The sequence below is a fragment of the Platichthys flesus genome, chromosome 7, assembly GCF_949316205.1.
Source record: "Platichthys flesus chromosome 7, fPlaFle2.1, whole genome shotgun sequence".
Lineage (NCBI taxonomy): Eukaryota > Metazoa > Chordata > Actinopteri > Pleuronectiformes > Pleuronectidae > Platichthys > Platichthys flesus.
The window spans coordinates 9,961,151-9,976,435 of NC_084951.1; the positions used below are offsets into that span (position 1 = coordinate 9,961,151).

General features: G+C 46.8%; 1 protein-coding gene and 35 non-coding genes across 36 annotated transcripts in view; 1 reads left to right on the top strand and 35 right to left on the bottom strand.

Annotated features, from left to right (window-relative positions):
- The window catches only part of sema3h (sema domain, immunoglobulin domain (Ig), short basic domain, secreted, (semaphorin) 3H), a 225,444-nt gene that overhangs the window by 31,971 nt on the left and 178,188 nt on the right, over positions 1–15,285 (top strand). The window lies entirely within an intron of this gene.
- On the bottom strand, positions 142–214 carry trnar-ccu (transfer RNA arginine (anticodon CCU)). Its single transcript has one exon. It is a non-coding gene; the product is annotated as a tRNA-Arg (tRNA).
- Positions 1,152–1,224, bottom strand: trnav-aac (transfer RNA valine (anticodon AAC)). Its single transcript has one exon. It is a non-coding gene; the product is annotated as a tRNA-Val (tRNA).
- trnav-cac (transfer RNA valine (anticodon CAC)) lies at positions 1,596–1,668 on the bottom strand. Its single transcript has one exon. It is a non-coding gene; the product is annotated as a tRNA-Val (tRNA).
- trnad-guc (transfer RNA aspartic acid (anticodon GUC)) lies at positions 2,125–2,196 on the bottom strand. The gene has a single exon. It is a non-coding gene; the product is annotated as a tRNA-Asp (tRNA).
- trnar-ccu (transfer RNA arginine (anticodon CCU)) lies at positions 2,350–2,422 on the bottom strand. Its single transcript has one exon. It is a non-coding gene; the product is annotated as a tRNA-Arg (tRNA).
- trnav-aac (transfer RNA valine (anticodon AAC)) lies at positions 3,360–3,432 on the bottom strand. Its single transcript has one exon. It is a non-coding gene; the product is annotated as a tRNA-Val (tRNA).
- Positions 3,797–3,869, bottom strand: trnav-cac (transfer RNA valine (anticodon CAC)). Its single transcript has one exon. It is a non-coding gene; the product is annotated as a tRNA-Val (tRNA).
- trnad-guc (transfer RNA aspartic acid (anticodon GUC)) lies at positions 3,945–4,016 on the bottom strand. Its single transcript has one exon. It is a non-coding gene; the product is annotated as a tRNA-Asp (tRNA).
- Positions 4,326–4,397, bottom strand: trnad-guc (transfer RNA aspartic acid (anticodon GUC)). The gene has a single exon. It is a non-coding gene; the product is annotated as a tRNA-Asp (tRNA).
- trnav-aac (transfer RNA valine (anticodon AAC)) lies at positions 4,601–4,673 on the bottom strand. Its single transcript has one exon. It is a non-coding gene; the product is annotated as a tRNA-Val (tRNA).
- On the bottom strand, positions 5,045–5,117 carry trnav-cac (transfer RNA valine (anticodon CAC)). Its single transcript has one exon. It is a non-coding gene; the product is annotated as a tRNA-Val (tRNA).
- On the bottom strand, positions 5,193–5,264 carry trnad-guc (transfer RNA aspartic acid (anticodon GUC)). Its single transcript has one exon. It is a non-coding gene; the product is annotated as a tRNA-Asp (tRNA).
- On the bottom strand, positions 5,565–5,636 carry trnad-guc (transfer RNA aspartic acid (anticodon GUC)). The gene has a single exon. It is a non-coding gene; the product is annotated as a tRNA-Asp (tRNA).
- On the bottom strand, positions 5,790–5,862 carry trnar-ccu (transfer RNA arginine (anticodon CCU)). Its single transcript has one exon. It is a non-coding gene; the product is annotated as a tRNA-Arg (tRNA).
- Positions 6,800–6,872, bottom strand: trnav-aac (transfer RNA valine (anticodon AAC)). Its single transcript has one exon. It is a non-coding gene; the product is annotated as a tRNA-Val (tRNA).
- On the bottom strand, positions 7,237–7,309 carry trnav-cac (transfer RNA valine (anticodon CAC)). The gene has a single exon. It is a non-coding gene; the product is annotated as a tRNA-Val (tRNA).
- On the bottom strand, positions 7,766–7,837 carry trnad-guc (transfer RNA aspartic acid (anticodon GUC)). Its single transcript has one exon. It is a non-coding gene; the product is annotated as a tRNA-Asp (tRNA).
- Positions 8,041–8,113, bottom strand: trnav-aac (transfer RNA valine (anticodon AAC)). Its single transcript has one exon. It is a non-coding gene; the product is annotated as a tRNA-Val (tRNA).
- Positions 8,485–8,557, bottom strand: trnav-cac (transfer RNA valine (anticodon CAC)). The gene has a single exon. It is a non-coding gene; the product is annotated as a tRNA-Val (tRNA).
- On the bottom strand, positions 8,633–8,704 carry trnad-guc (transfer RNA aspartic acid (anticodon GUC)). Its single transcript has one exon. It is a non-coding gene; the product is annotated as a tRNA-Asp (tRNA).
- On the bottom strand, positions 9,005–9,076 carry trnad-guc (transfer RNA aspartic acid (anticodon GUC)). The gene has a single exon. It is a non-coding gene; the product is annotated as a tRNA-Asp (tRNA).
- Positions 9,230–9,301, bottom strand: trnar-ccu (transfer RNA arginine (anticodon CCU)). The gene has a single exon. It is a non-coding gene; the product is annotated as a tRNA-Arg (tRNA).
- trnav-aac (transfer RNA valine (anticodon AAC)) lies at positions 10,239–10,311 on the bottom strand. Its single transcript has one exon. It is a non-coding gene; the product is annotated as a tRNA-Val (tRNA).
- On the bottom strand, positions 10,682–10,754 carry trnav-cac (transfer RNA valine (anticodon CAC)). Its single transcript has one exon. It is a non-coding gene; the product is annotated as a tRNA-Val (tRNA).
- trnad-guc (transfer RNA aspartic acid (anticodon GUC)) lies at positions 10,830–10,901 on the bottom strand. Its single transcript has one exon. It is a non-coding gene; the product is annotated as a tRNA-Asp (tRNA).
- Positions 11,202–11,273, bottom strand: trnad-guc (transfer RNA aspartic acid (anticodon GUC)). Its single transcript has one exon. It is a non-coding gene; the product is annotated as a tRNA-Asp (tRNA).
- On the bottom strand, positions 11,427–11,499 carry trnar-ccu (transfer RNA arginine (anticodon CCU)). The gene has a single exon. It is a non-coding gene; the product is annotated as a tRNA-Arg (tRNA).
- On the bottom strand, positions 12,437–12,509 carry trnav-aac (transfer RNA valine (anticodon AAC)). The gene has a single exon. It is a non-coding gene; the product is annotated as a tRNA-Val (tRNA).
- On the bottom strand, positions 12,881–12,953 carry trnav-cac (transfer RNA valine (anticodon CAC)). The gene has a single exon. It is a non-coding gene; the product is annotated as a tRNA-Val (tRNA).
- trnad-guc (transfer RNA aspartic acid (anticodon GUC)) lies at positions 13,029–13,100 on the bottom strand. The gene has a single exon. It is a non-coding gene; the product is annotated as a tRNA-Asp (tRNA).
- On the bottom strand, positions 13,254–13,326 carry trnar-ccu (transfer RNA arginine (anticodon CCU)). The gene has a single exon. It is a non-coding gene; the product is annotated as a tRNA-Arg (tRNA).
- On the bottom strand, positions 14,264–14,336 carry trnav-aac (transfer RNA valine (anticodon AAC)). Its single transcript has one exon. It is a non-coding gene; the product is annotated as a tRNA-Val (tRNA).
- Positions 14,708–14,780, bottom strand: trnav-cac (transfer RNA valine (anticodon CAC)). Its single transcript has one exon. It is a non-coding gene; the product is annotated as a tRNA-Val (tRNA).
- On the bottom strand, positions 14,856–14,927 carry trnad-guc (transfer RNA aspartic acid (anticodon GUC)). The gene has a single exon. It is a non-coding gene; the product is annotated as a tRNA-Asp (tRNA).
- On the bottom strand, positions 15,081–15,153 carry trnar-ccu (transfer RNA arginine (anticodon CCU)). Its single transcript has one exon. It is a non-coding gene; the product is annotated as a tRNA-Arg (tRNA).

Here is a 15,285-nt window from a genome sequence, read left to right on the forward strand (position 1 = left end):
GCCATGTGACCACGGCCACCCAATCATAAAACTGCCTCAACCACATCCTGGCAAAATAATTGTTAGCAGAGGATAGTTTCGATCTATCGACCTCTGGGTTATGGGCCCAGCACGCTTCCGCTGCGCCACTCTGCTCTCAACCACCCCAGATGGGACTTGAACCCACAATCCCTGGCTTAGGAGGCCAGTGCCTTATCCATTAGGCCACTGGGGCCCGATCGAAGGTGTTTTTCCACCTAATTTCTCTTGAAAACATGGCGCTATAGAGTGATATGTGCATAGGCAACTTGGTCTGCTTGTGTTTCTTGTAGACATTTTGCCTCTCATCCAAAAGGCTTGTTCACCTCTAACTGGAGGCTTTCAGGTATTTAACCTCTTAAGGTCTTTGTGTTGACAGTCGTTGGGTTAAACCGATAGGTCATTAACACCTCCACCAGCTCGTGGGTCATTGGGGTCCCCTGAGTTGAGGTCCGAACGCTATGGTTAGCTACTAGTCATAGACCCAACTTGATATTGTGTGAATCATTATAGAGTCACAGGACTTTGGGTGTGGTTGGGAATTGACTTGTCTGGGCAAAGATTTAGGACTGAAGTGTAGGTGGCTGAACCCACAGAGGTTAAATAACAGAAAGCTCCCTTAATCAGTTAGAAAGAAAATAACCATTTTGGATTGGAAATGAACAACTTTAAGAAACACAAGCAGGACAGTGCCTATCTACCAACTCAAGGAGGTACTGTATTAAACAGCTGTAGTCTCTCTTTGTAAAATATTTAGTGACAATCACATCCTGGCAAAGAAATTGTTAGCAGAGGACAGTTTCGATCTATCGACCTCTGGGTTATGGGCCCAGCACGCTTCCGCTGCGCCACTCTGCTCTTAATCACCCCAGATGGGACTTGAACCCATATCCCTGGTTTAAGAGAACAGTCCCTTATTTATCAACTGAAGGAGGTGCTGTGTTAAACAGCTGTAGTCCCTCTTTGTGAAAGATTTTCAGACAATCACATCCTGGTAAAACATTGCTAGCAGAGGATAGTTTGGATATATTGACCTCTGGGTTATGGGCCCAGCTTGTTCCGCTGTCCCAATCTGCTGTTAATCACCCCAGATGGGACTTGAAACCTCTGATGAGCTCCAGGAGAAAAACATCTGTTTCCGCCCGGTCTCGAACCGGGGACCTTTCGCGTGTTAGGCGAACGTGATAACCACTACACTACGGAAACTGATTGTGCCTTTGGAAGACAGACAGCGGACTGGCTGGTCTAAGCTGAACAATACTTGGTTAGCTCCAGCTTAGGAGCTAGGCTACATGCTACATGCTACATGCTACTTGCTGTTGGCTGGTCTTCATGAGGGCGAACTGCACTAATTCGGGCTCATAGTGGCCTTAATCACGAGCTAATATGACTAAGCTACATGTGATAGCAGCTTTATGATGTTTTATAAATGTACTGACACAGGCTCGTTCAACCACTATAACTAAGATCACCTTTTTTTTTTGCCTGTTAACGGATGACATGTGTTACAAGCTAGCAGCCTTAGTGACGAGCTAACGGTGACGTCACTTGTAAAGCAAGTGAAAACAAAGAATAAGTGTTTCCGCCCGGTTTCGAACCGGGGACCTTTCGCGTGTGAGGCGAACGTGATAACCACTACACTACGGAAACTGAGTCGACAATGGTAGGTCGTGATCGGATGGTGTTACATTAGTTAATATTGATTAAATAGGTTAAAGAATTATACTCCCCGTCAGGGAATCGAACCCCGGTCTTCCGCGTGACAGGCGGAGATACTGTCCACTATACTAACGAGGAGAGGTGAGAGGTCCCACGTGACCACGCCCAACCAATAACAAAACTGCCTCTATCGCATCCTGGCAAAATAATTGTTAGCAGTGGAAATTATCTCTGGGTTATGGGCCCAGCGCGCATCCGCTGCGCCACTCTGCTTTTAATCCACCTGTATGGGACTTGAACCCATACAGGCTGAAGCTTTCAGGTATTTAACCTCTTTAGGCCTTTTTTAATTGACAGTGGTTGGGTTAAACAGATAGGTCGTTGAAACCTCCACCAGTTCGTAGGTCATTGGGTGTTACTTGAGTTAATATTGATTAAAGACTTATACTCCCCGTCGGGGAATCGAACCCCGGTCTTCCGCGTGACAGGCGGAGATACTGTCCACTATACTAACGAGGAGAGGTGAGAGGTGCCATGTGACCACGGCCACCCAATCATAAAACTGCCTCAACCACATCCTGGCAAAATAATTGTTAGCAGAGGATAGTTTCGATCTATCGACCTCTGGGTTATGGGCCCAGCACGCTTCCGCTGCGCCACTCTGCTCTCAACCACCCCAGATGGGACTTGAACCCACAATCCCTGGCTTAGGAGGCCAGTGCCTTATCCATTAGGCCACTGGGGCCCGATCGAAGGTGTTTTTCCACCTAATTTCTCTTGAAAACATGGCGCTATAGAGTGATATGTGCATAGGCAACTTGGTCTGCTTGTGTTTCTTGTAGACATTTTGCCTCTCATCCAAAAGGCTTGTTCACCTCTAACTGGAGGCTTTCAGGTATTTAACCTCTTAAGGTCTTTGTGTTGACAGTCGTTGGGTTAAACCGATAGGTCATTAACACCTCCACCAGCTCGTGGGTCATTGGGGTCCCCTGAGTTGAGGTCCGAACGCTATGGTTAGCTACTAGTCATAGACCCAACTTGATATTGTGTGAATCATTATAGAGTCACAGGACTTTGGGTGTGGTTGGGAATTGACTTGTCTGGGCAAAGATTTAGGACTGAAGTGTAGGTGGCTGAACCCACAGAGGTTAAATAACAGAAAGCTCCCTTAATCAGTTAGAAAGAAAATAACCATTTTGGATTGGAAATGAACAACTTTAAGAAACACAAGCAGGACAGTGCCTATCTACCAACTCAAGGAGGTACTGTATTAAACAGCTGTAGTCTCTCTTTGTGAAATATTTAGTGACAATCACATCCTGGCAAAGAAATTGTTAGCAGAGGACAGTTTCGATCTATCGACCTCTGGGTTATGGGCCCAGCACGCTTCCGCTGCGCCACTCTGCTCTTAATCACACCAGATGGGACTTGAACCCATATCCCTGGTTTAAGAGAACAGTCCCTTATTTATCAACTGAAGGAGGTGCTGTGTTAAACAGCTGTAGTCCCTCTTTGTGAAAGATTTTCAGACAATCACATCCTGGTAAAACATTGCTAGCAGAGGATAGTTTGGATATATTGACCTCTGGGTTATGGGCCCAGCTTCTTCCGCTGTCCCAATCTGCTGTTAATCACCCCAGATGGGACTTGAAACCTCTGATGAGCTCCAGGAGAAAAACATCTGTTTCCGCCGGGTCTCGAACCGGGGACCTTTCGCGTGTTAGGCGAACGTGATAACCACTACACTACGGAAACTGATTGTGCCTTTGGAAGACAGACAGCGGACTGCCTGGTCTAAGCTGAACAATACTTGGTTAGCTCCAGCTTAGGAGCTAGGCTACATGCTACATGCTACTTGCTGTTGGCTGGTCTTCATGAGGGCGAACTGCACTAATTCGGGCTCATAGTGGCCTTAATCACGAGCTAATATGACTAAGCTACATGTGATAGCAGCTTTATGATGTTTTATAAATGTACTGACACAGGCTCGTTCAACCACTATAACTAAGATCACCTTTTTTTTTTGCCTGTTAACGGATGACATGTGTTACAAGCTAGCAGCCTTAGTGACGAGCTAACGGTGACGTCACTTGTAAAGCAAGTGAAAACAAAGAATAAGTGTTTCCGCCCGGTTTCGAACCGGGGACCTTTCGCGTGTGAGGCGAACGTGATAACCACTACACTACGGAAACTGAGTCGACAATGGTAGGTCGTGATCGGATGGTGTTACATTAGTTAATATTGATTAAATAGGTTAAAGAATTATACTCCCCGTCGGGGAATCGAACCCCGGTCTTCCGCGTGACAGGCGGAGATACTGTCCACTATACTAACGAGGAGAGGTGAGAGGTCCCACGTGACCACGCCCAACCAATAACAAAACTGCCTCAATCGCATCCTGGCAAAATAATTGTTAGCAGTGGAAATTATCTCTGGGTTATGGGCCCAGCGCGCATCCGCTGCGCCACTCTGCTTTTAATCCACCTGTATGGGACTTGAACCCATACAGGCTGAAGCTTTCAGGTATTTAACCTCTTTAGGCCTTTTTTAATTGACAGTGGTTAGGTTAAACAGATAGGTCGTTGAAACCTCCACCAGCTCGTGGGTCATTGGGTGTTACTTGAGTTAATATTGATTAAAGACTTATACTCCCCGTCGGGGAATCGAACCCCGGTCTTCCGCGTGACAGGCGGAGATACTGTCCACTATACTAACGAGGAGAGGTGAGAGGTGCCATGTGACCACGGCCACCCAATCATAAAACTGCCTCAACCACATCCTGGCAAAATAATTGTTAGCAGAGGATAGTTTCGATCTATCGACCTCTGGGTTATGGGCCCAGCACGCTTCCGCTGCGCCACTCTGCTCTCAACCACCCCAGATGGGACTTGAAACCTCTGATGAGCTCCAGGAGAAAAACATCTGTTTCCGCCCGGTCTCGAACCGGGGACCTTTCGCGTGTTAGGCGAACGTGATAACCACTACACTACGGAAACTGATTGTGCCTTTGGAAGACAGACAGCGGACTGGCTGGTCTAAGCTGAACAATACTTGGTTAGCTCCAGCTTAGGAGCTAGGCTACATGCTACATGCTACATGCTACTTGCTGTTGGCTGGTCTTCATGAGGGCGAACTGCACTAATTCGGGCTCATAGTGGCCTTAATCACGAGCTAATATGACTAAGCTACATGTGATAGCAGCTTTATGATGTTTTATAAATGTACTGACACAGGCTCGTTCAACCACTATAACTAAGATCACCTTTTTTTTTTGCCTGTTAACGGATGACATATGTTACAAGCTAGCAGCCTTAGTGACGAGCTAACGGTGACGTCACTTGTAAAGCAAGTGAAAACAAAGAATAAGTGTTTCCGCCCGGTTTCGAACCGGGGACCTTTCGCGTGTGAGGCGAACGTGATAACCACTACACTACGGAAACTGAGTCGACAATGGTAGGTCGTGATCGGATGGTGTTACATTAGTTAATATTGATTAAATAGGTTAAAGAATTATACTCCCCGTCGGGGAATCGAACCCCGGTCTTCCGCGTGACAGGCGGAGATACTGTCCACTATACTAACGAGGAGAGGTGAGAGGTCCCACGTGACCACGCCCAACCAATAACAAAACTGCCTCAATCGCATCCTGGCAAAATAATTGTTAGCAGTGGAAATTATCTCTGGGTTATGGGCCCAGCGCGCATCCGCTGCGCCACTCTGCTTTTAATCCACCTGTATGGGACTTGAACCCATACAGGCTGAAGCTTTCAGGTATTTAACCTCTTTAGGCCTTTTTTAATTGACAGTGGTTAGGTTAAACAGATAGGTCGTTGAAACCTCCACCAGCTCGTGGGTCATTGGGTGTTAATATTGATTAAAGACTTATACTCCCCGTCGGGGAATCGAACCCCGGTCTTCCGCGTGACAGGCGGAGATACTGTCCACTATACTAACGAGGAGAGGTGAGAGGTGCCATGTGACCACGGCCACCCAATCATAAAACTGCCTCAACCACATCCTGGCAAAATAATTGTTAGCAGAGGATAGTTTCGATCTATCGACCTCTGGGTTATGGGCCCAGCACGCTTCCGCTGCGCCACTCTGCTCTCAACCACCCCAGATGGGACTTGAACCCACAATCCCTGGCTTAGGAGGCCAGTGCCTTATCCATTAGGCCACTGGGGCCCGATCGAAGGTGTTTTTCCACCTAATTTCTCTTGAAAACATGGCGCTATAGAGTGATATGTGCATAGGCAACTTGGTCTGCTTGTGTTTCTTGTAGACATTTTGCCTCTCATCCAAAAGGCTTGTTCACCTCTAACTGGAGGCTTTCAGGTATTTAACCTCTTAAGGTCTTTGTGTTGACAGTCGTTGGGTTAAACCGATAGGTCATTAACACCTCCACCAGCTCGTGGGTCATTGGGGTCCCCTGAGTTGAGGTCCGAACGCTATGGTTAGCTACTAGTCATAGACCCAACTTGATATTGTGTGAATCATTATAGAGTCACAGGACTTTGGGTGTGGTTGGGAATTGACTTGTCTGGGCAAAGATTTAGGACTGAAGTGTAGGTGGCTGAACCCACAGAGGTTAAATAACAGAAAGCTCCCTTAATCAGTTAGAAAGAAAATAACCATTTTGGATTGGAAATGAACAACTTTAAGAAACACAAGCAGGACAGTGCCTATCTACCAACTCAAGGAGGTACTGTATTAAACAGCTGTAGTCTCTCTTTGTGAAATATTTAGTGACAATCACATCCTGGCAAAGAAATTGTTAGCAGAGGACAGTTTCGATCTATCGACCTCTGGGTTATGGGCCCAGCACGCTTCCGCTGCGCCACTCTGCTCTTAATCACACCAGATGGGACTTGAACCCATATCCCTGGTTTAAGAGAACAGTCCCTTATTTATCAACTGAAGGAGGTGCTGTGTTAAACAGCTGTAGTCCCTCTTTGTGAAAGATTTTCAGACAATCACATCCTGGTAAAACATTGCTAGCAGAGGATAGTTTGGATATATTGACCTCTGGGTTATGGGCCCAGCTTCTTCCGCTGTCCCAATCTGCTGTTAATCACCCCAGATGGGACTTGAAACCTCTGATGAGCTCCAGGAGAAAAACATCTGTTTCCGCCCGGTCTCGAACCGGGGACCTTTCGCGTGTTAGGCGAACGTGATAACCACTACACTACGGAAACTGATTGTGCCTTTGGAAGACAGACAGCGGACTGCCTGGTCTAAGCTGAACAATACTTGGTTAGCTCCAGCTTAGGAGCTAGGCTACATGCTACATGCTACTTGCTGTTGGCTGGTCTTCATGAGGGCGAACTGCACTAATTCGGGCTCATAGTGGCCTTAATCACGAGCTAATATGACTAAGCTACATGTGATAGCAGCTTTATGATGTTTTATAAATGTACTGACACAGGCTCGTTCAACCACTATAACTAAGATCACCTTTTTTTTTTGCCTGTTAACGGATGACATGTGTTACAAGCTAGCAGCCTTAGTGACGAGCTAACGGTGACGTCACTTGTAAAGCAAGTGAAAACAAAGAATAAGTGTTTCCGCCCGGTTTCGAACCGGGGACCTTTCGCGTGTGAGGCGAACGTGATAACCACTACACTACGGAAACTGAGTCGACAATGGTAGGTCGTGATCGGATGGTGTTACATTAGTTAATATTGATTAAATAGGTTAAAGAATTATACTCCCCGTCGGGGAATCGAACCCCGGTCTTCCGCGTGACAGGCGGAGATACTGTCCACTATACCAATGAGGAGAGGTGAGAGGTCCCACGTGACCACGCCCAACCAATAACAAAACTGCCTCAATCGCATCCTGGCAAAATAATTGTTAGCAGTGGAAATTATCTCTGGGTTATGGGCCCAGCGCGCATCCGCTGCGCCACTCTGCTTTTAATCCACCTGTATGGGACTTGAACCCATACAGGCTGAAGCTTTCAGGTATTTAACCTCTTTAGGCCTTTTTTAATTGACAGTGGTTAGGTTAAACAGATAGGTCGTTGAAACCTCCACCAGCTCGTGGGTCATTGGGTGTTACTTGAGTTAATATTGATTAAAGACTTATACTCCCCGTCGGGGAATCGAACCCCGGTCTTCCGCGTGACAGGCGGAGATACTGTCCACTATACTAACGAGGAGAGGTGAGAGGTGCCATGTGACCACGGCCACCCAATCATAAAACTGCCTCAACCACATCCTGGCAAAATAATTGTTAGCAGAGGATAGTTTCGATCTATCGACCTCTGGGTTATGGGCCCAGCACGCTTCCGCTGCGCCACTCTGCTCTCAACCACCCCAGATGGGACTTGAAACCTCTGATGAGCTCCAGGAGAAAAACATCTGTTTCCGCCCGGTCTCGAACCGGGGACCTTTCGCGTGTTAGGCGAACGTGATAACCACTACACTACGGAAACTGATTGTGCCTTTGGAAGACAGACAGCGGACTGGCTGGTCTAAGCTGAACAATACTTGGTTAGCTCCAGCTTAGGAGCTAGGCTACATGCTACATGCTACATGCTACTTGCTGTTGGCTGGTCTTCATGAGGGCGAACTGCACTAATTCGGGCTCATAGTGGCCTTAATCACGAGCTAATATGACTAAGCTACATGTGATAGCAGCTTTATGATGTTTTATAAATGTACTGACACAGGCTTGTTCAACCACTATAACTAAGATCACCTTTTTTTTTTGCCTGTTAACGGATGACATGTGTTACAAGCTAGCAGCCTTAGTGACGAGCTAACGGTGACGTCACTTGTGAAGCAAGTGAAAACAAAGAATAAGTGTTTCCGCCCGGTTTCGAACCGGGGACCTTTCGCGTGTGAGGCGAACGTGATAACCACTACACTACGGAAACTGAGTCGACAATGGTAGGTCGTGATCGGATGGTGTTACATTAGTTAATATTGATTAAATAGGTTAAAGAATTATACTCCCCGTCGGGGAATCGAACCCCGGTCTTCCGCGTGACAGGCGGAGATACTGTCCACTATACTAACGAGGAGAGGTGAGAGGTCCCACGTGACCACGCCCAACCAATAACAAAACTGCCTCAATCGCATCCTGGCAAAGTAATTGTTAGCAGTGGAAATTATCTCTGGGTTATGGGCCCAGCGCGCATCCGCTGCGCCACTCTGCTTTTAATCCACCTGTATGGGACTTGAACCCATACAGGCTGAAGCTTTCAGGTATTTAACCTCTTTAGGCCTTTTTTAATTGACAGTGGTTAGGTTAAACAGATAGGTCGTTGAAACCTCCACCAGCTCGTGGGTCATTGGGTGTTAATATTGATTAAAGACTTATACTCCCCGTCGGGGAATCGAACCCCGGTCTTCCGCGTGACAGGCGGAGATACTGTCCACTATACTAACGAGGAGAGGTGAGAGGTGCCATGTGACCACGGCCACCCAATCATAAAACTGCCTCAACCACATCCTGGCAAAATAATTGTTAGCAGAGGATAGTTTCGATCTATCGACCTCTGGGTTATGGGCCCAGCACGCTTCCGCTTCGCCACTCTGCTCTCAACCACCCCAGATGGGATTGAACCCACAATCCCTGGCTTAGGAGGCCAGTGCCTTATCCATTAGGCCACTGGGGCCCGATCGAAGGTGTTTTTCCACCTAATTTCTCTTGAAAACATGGCGCTATAGAGTGATATGTGCATAGGCAACTTGGTCTGCTTGTGTTTCTTGTAGACATTTTGCCTCTCATCCAAAAGGCTTGTTCACCTCTAACTGGAGGCTTTCAGGTATTTAACCTCTTAAGGTCTTTGTGTTGACAGTCGTTGGGTTAAACCGATAGGTCATTAACACCTCCACCAGCTCGTGGGTCATTGGGGTCCCCTGAGTTGAGGTCCGAACGCTATGGTTAGCTACTAGTCATAGACCCAACTTGATATTGTGTGAATCATTATAGAGTCACAGGACTTTGGGTGTGGTTGGGAATTGACTTGTCTGGGCAAAGATTTAGGACTGAAGTGTAGGTGGCTGAACCCACAGAGGTTAAATAACAGAAAGCTCCCTTAATCAGTTAGAAAGAAAATAACCATTTTGGATTGGAAATGAACAACTTTAAGAAACACAAGCAGGACAGTGCCTATCTACCAACTCAAGGAGGTACTGTATTAAACAGCTGTAGTCTCTCTTTGTGAAATATTTAGTGACAATCACATCCTGGCAAAGAAATTGTTAGCAGAGGACAGTTTCGATCTACCGACCTCTGGGTTATGGGCCCAGCACGCTTCCGCTGCGCCACTCTGCTCTTAATCACCCCAGATGGGACTTGAACCCATATCCCTGGTTTAAGAGAACAGTCCCTTATTTATCAACTGAAGGAGGTGCTGTGTTAAACAGCTGTAGTCCCTCTTTGTGAAAGATTTTCAGACAATCACATCCTGGTAAAACATTGCTAGCAGAGGATAGTTTGGATATATTGACCTCTGGGTTATGGGCCCAGCTTGTTCCGCTGTCCCAATCTGCTGTTAATCACCCCAGATGGGACTTGAAACCTCTGATGAGCTCCAGGAGAAAAACATCTGTTTCCGCCCGGTCTCGAACCGGGGACCTTTCGCGTGTTAGGCGAACGTGATAACCACTACACTACGGAAACTGATTGTGCCTTTGGAAGACAGACAGCGGACTGACTGGTCTAAGCTGAACAATACTTGGTTAGCTCCAGCTTAGGAGCTAGGCTACATGCTACATGCTACATGCTACTTGCTGTTGGCTGGTCTTCATGAGGCAAACTGCACTAATTCGGGCTCATAGTGGCCTTAATCACGAGCTAATATGACTAAGCTACATGTGATAGCAGCTTTATGATGTTTTATAAATGTACTGAAACAGGCTCGTTCAACCACTATAACTAAGATCACCTTTTTTTTTTGCCTGTTAACGGATGACATGTGTTACAAGCTAGCAGCCTTAGTGACGAGCTAACGGTGACGTCACTTGTAAAGCAAGTGAAAACAAAGAATAAGTGTTTCCGCCCGGTTTCGAACCGGGGACCTTTCGCGTGTGAGGCGAACGTGATAACCACTACACTACGGAAACTGAGTCGACAATGGTAGGTCGTGATCGGATGGTGTTACATTAGTTAATATTGATTAAATAGGTTAAAGAATTATACTCCCCATCGGGGAATCGAACCCCGGTCTTCCGCGTGACAGGCGGAGATACTGTCCACTATACTAACGAGGAGAGGTGAGAGGTCCCACGTGACCACGCCCAACCAATAACAAAACTGCCTCAATCGCATCCTGGCAAAGAAATTGTTAGCAGTGGAAATTATCTCTGGGTTATGGGCCCAGCGCGCATCCGCTGCGCCACTCTGCTTTTAATCCACCTGTATGGGACTTGAACCCATACAGGCTGAAGCTTTCAGGTATTTAACCTCTTTAGGCCTTTTTTAATTGACAGTGGTTAGGTTAAACAGATAGGTCGTTGAAACCTCCACCAGCTCGTGGGTCATTGGGTGTTAATATTGATTAAAGACTTATACTCCCCGTCGGGGAATCGAACCCCGGTCTTCCGCGTGACAGGCGGAGATACTGTCCACTATACTAACGAGGAGAGGTGAGAGGTGCCATGTGACCACGGCCACCCAATCATAAAACTGCCTCAACCACATCCTGGCAAAATAATTGTTAGCAGAGGATAGTTTCGATCTATCGACCTCTGGGTTATGGGCCCAGCACGCTTCCGCTGCGCCACTCTGCTCTCAACCACCCCAGATGGGACTTGAACCCACAATCCCTGGCTTAGGAGGCCAGTGCCTTATCCATTAGGCCACTGGGGCCCGATTGAAGGTGTTTTTCCACCTAATTTCTCTTGAAAACATGGCGCTATAGAGTGATATGTGCATAGGCAACTTGGTCTGCTTGTGTTTCTTGTAGACATTTTGCCTCTCATCCAAAAGGCTTGTTCACCTCTAACTGGAGGCTTTCAGGTATTTAACCTCTTAAGGTCTTTGTGTTGACAGTCGTTGGGTTAAACCGATAGGTCATTAACACCTCCACCAGCTCGTGGGTCATTGGGGTCCCCTGAGTTGAGGTCCGAACGCTATGGTTAGCTACTAGTCATAGACCCAACTTGATATTGTGTGAATCATTATAGAGTCACAGGACTTTGGGTGTGGTTGGGAATTGACTTGTCTGGGAAAAGATTTAGGACTGAAGTGTAGGTGGCTGAACCCACAGAGGTTAAATAACAGAAAGCTCCCTTAATCAGTTAGAAAGAAAATAACCATTTTGGATTGGAAATGAACAACTTTAAGAAACACAAGCAGGACAGTGCCTATCTACCAACTCAAGGAGGTACTGTATTAAACAGCTGTAGTCTCTCTTTGTGAAATATTTAGTGACAATCACATCCTGGCAAAGAAATTGTTAGCAGAGGATAGTTTCGATCTATCGACCTCTGGGTTATGGGCCCAGCACGCTTCCGCTGCGCCACTCTGCTCTTAATCACACCAGATGGGACTTGAACCCATATCCCTGGTTTAAGAGAACAGTCCCTTATTTATCAACTGAAGGAGGTGCTGTGTTAAACAGCTGTAGTCCCTCTTTGTGAAAGATTTTCAGACAATCACATCCTGGTAAAACATTGCTAGCAGAGGATAGTTTGGATATATTGACCTCTGGGTTATGGGCCCAGCTTCTTCCGCTGTCCCAATCTGCTGTTAATCACCCCAGATGGGACTTGAAACCTCTGATGAGCTCCAGGAGAAAAACATCTGTTTCCGCCCGGTCTCGAACCGGGGACCTTTCGCGTGTTAGGCGAACGTGATAACCACTACACTACGGAAACTGATTGTGGCTTTGGAAGACAGACAGCGGACTGGCTGGTCTAAGCTGAACAATACTTGGTTAGCTCCAGCTTAGGAGCTAGGCTACATGCTACATGCTACATGCTACTTGCTGTTGGCTGGTCTTCATGAGGGCGAACTGCACTAATTCGGGCTCATAGTGGCCTTAATCACGAGCTAATATGACTAAGCTACATGTGATAGCAGCTTTATGATGTTTTATAAATGTACTGAAACAGGCTCGTTCAACCACTATAACTAAGATCACCTTTTTTTTTTGCCTGTTAACGGATGACATGTGTTACAAGCTAGCAGCCTTAGTGACGAGCTAACGGTGACGTCACTTGTAAAGCAAGTGAAAACAAAGAATAAGTGTTTCAGCCCGGTTTCGAACCGGGGACCTTTCGCGTGTGAGGCGAACGTGATAACCACTACACTACGGAAACTGAGTCGACAATGGTAGGTCGTGATCGGATGGTGTTACATTAGTTAATATTGATTAAATAGGTTAAAGACTTATACTCCCCGTCGGGGAATCGAACCCCGGTCTTCCGCGTGACAGGCGGAGATACTGTCCACTATACTAACGAGGAGAGGTGAGAGGTGCCATGTGACCACGGCCACCCAATCATAAAACTGCCTCAACCACATCCTGGCAAAATAATTGTTAGCAGAGGATAGTTTCGATCTATCGACCTCTGGGTTATGGGCCCAGCACGCTTCCGCTGCGCCACTCTGCTCTCAACCACCCCAGATGGGACTTGAACCCACAATCCCTGGCTTAGGAGGCCAGTGCCTTATCCATTAGGCCACTGGGGCCCGATCGAAGCTGTTTTTCCACCTAATTTCTCTTGAAAACATGGCGCTATAGAGTGATATGTGCATAGGCAACTTGGTCTGCTTGTGTTTCTTGTAGACATTTTGCCTCTCATCCAAAAGGCTTGTTCACCTCTAACTGGAGGCTTTCAGGTATTTAACCTCTTAAGGTCTTTGTGTTGACAGTCGTTGGGTTAAACCGATAGGTCATTAACACCTCCACCAGCTCGTGGGTCATTGGGGTCCCCTGAGTTGAGGTCCGAACGCTATGGTTAGCTACTAGTCATAGACCCAACTTGATATTGTGTGAATCATTATAGAGTCACAGGACTTTGGGTGTGGTTGGGAATTGACTTGTCTGGGAAAAGATTTAGGACTGAAGTGTAGGTGGCTGAACCCACAGAGGTTAAATAACAGAAAGCTCCCTTAATCAGTTAGAAAGAAAATAACCATTTTGGATTGGAAATGAACAACTTTAAGAAACACAAGCAGGACAGTGCCTATCTACCAACTCAAGGAGGTACTGTATTAAACAGCTGTAGTCTCTCTTTGTGAAATATTTAGTGACAATCACATCCTGGCAAAGAAATTGTTAGCAGAGGATAGTTTCGATCTATCGACCTCTGGGTTATGGGCCCAGCACGCTTCCGCTGCGCCACTCTGCTCTTAATCACACCAGATGGGACTTGAACCCATATCCCTGGTTTAAGAGAACAGTCCCTTATTTATCAACTGAAGGAGGTGCTGTGTTAAACAGCTGTAGTCCCTCTTTGTGAAAGATTTTCAGACAATCACATCCTGGTAAAACATTGCTAGCAGAGGATAGTTTGGATATATTGACCTCTGGGTTATGGGCCCAGCTTCTTCCGCTGTCCCAATCTGCTGTTAATCACCCCAGATGGGACTTGAAACCTCTGATGAGCTCCAGGAGAAAAACATCTGTTTCCGCCCGGTCTCGAACCGGGGACCTTTCGCGTGTTAGGCGAACGTGATAACCACTACACTACGGAAACTGATTGTGGCTTTGGAAGACAGACAGCGGACTGGCTGGTCTAAGCTGAACAATACTTGGTTAGCTCCAGCTTAGGAGCTAGGCTACATGCTACATGCTACATGCTACTTGCTGTTGGCTGGTCTTCATGAGGGCGAACTGCACTAATTCGGGCTCATAGTGGCCTTAATCACGAGCTAATATGACTAAGCTACATGTGATAGCAGCTTTATGATGTTTTATAAATGTACTGAAACAGGCTCGTTCAACCACTATAACTAAGATCACCTTTTTTTTTTGCCTGTTAACGGATGACATGTGTTACAAGCTAGCAGCCTTAGTGACGAGCTAACGGTGACGTCACTTGTAAAGCAAGTGAAAACAAAGAATAAGTGTTTCAGCCCGGTTTCGAACCGGGGACCTTTCGCGTGTGAGGCGAACGTGATAACCACTACACTACGGAAACTGAGTCGACAATGGTAGGTCGTGATCGGATGGTGTTACATTAGTTAATATTGATTAAATAGGTTAAAGACTTATACTCCCCGTCGGGGAATCGAACCCCGGTCTTCCGCGTGACAGGCGGAGATACTGTCCACTATACTAACGAGGAGAGGTGAGAGGTGCCATGTGACCACGGCCACCCAATCATAAAACTGCCTCAACCACATCCTGGCAAAATAATTGTTAGCAGAGGATAGTTTCGATCTATCGACCTCTGGGTTATGGGCCCAGCACGCTTCCGCTGCGCCACTCTGCTCTCAACCACCCCAGATGGGACTTGAACCCACAATCCCTGGCTTAGGAGGCCAGTGCCTTATCCATTAGGCCACTGGGGCCCGATCGAAGCTGTTTTTCCACCTAATTTCTCTTGAAAACATGGCGCTATAGAGTGATATGTGCATAGGCAACTTGGTCTGCTTGTGTTTCTTGTAGACATTTTGCCTCTCATCCAAAAGGCTTGTTCACCT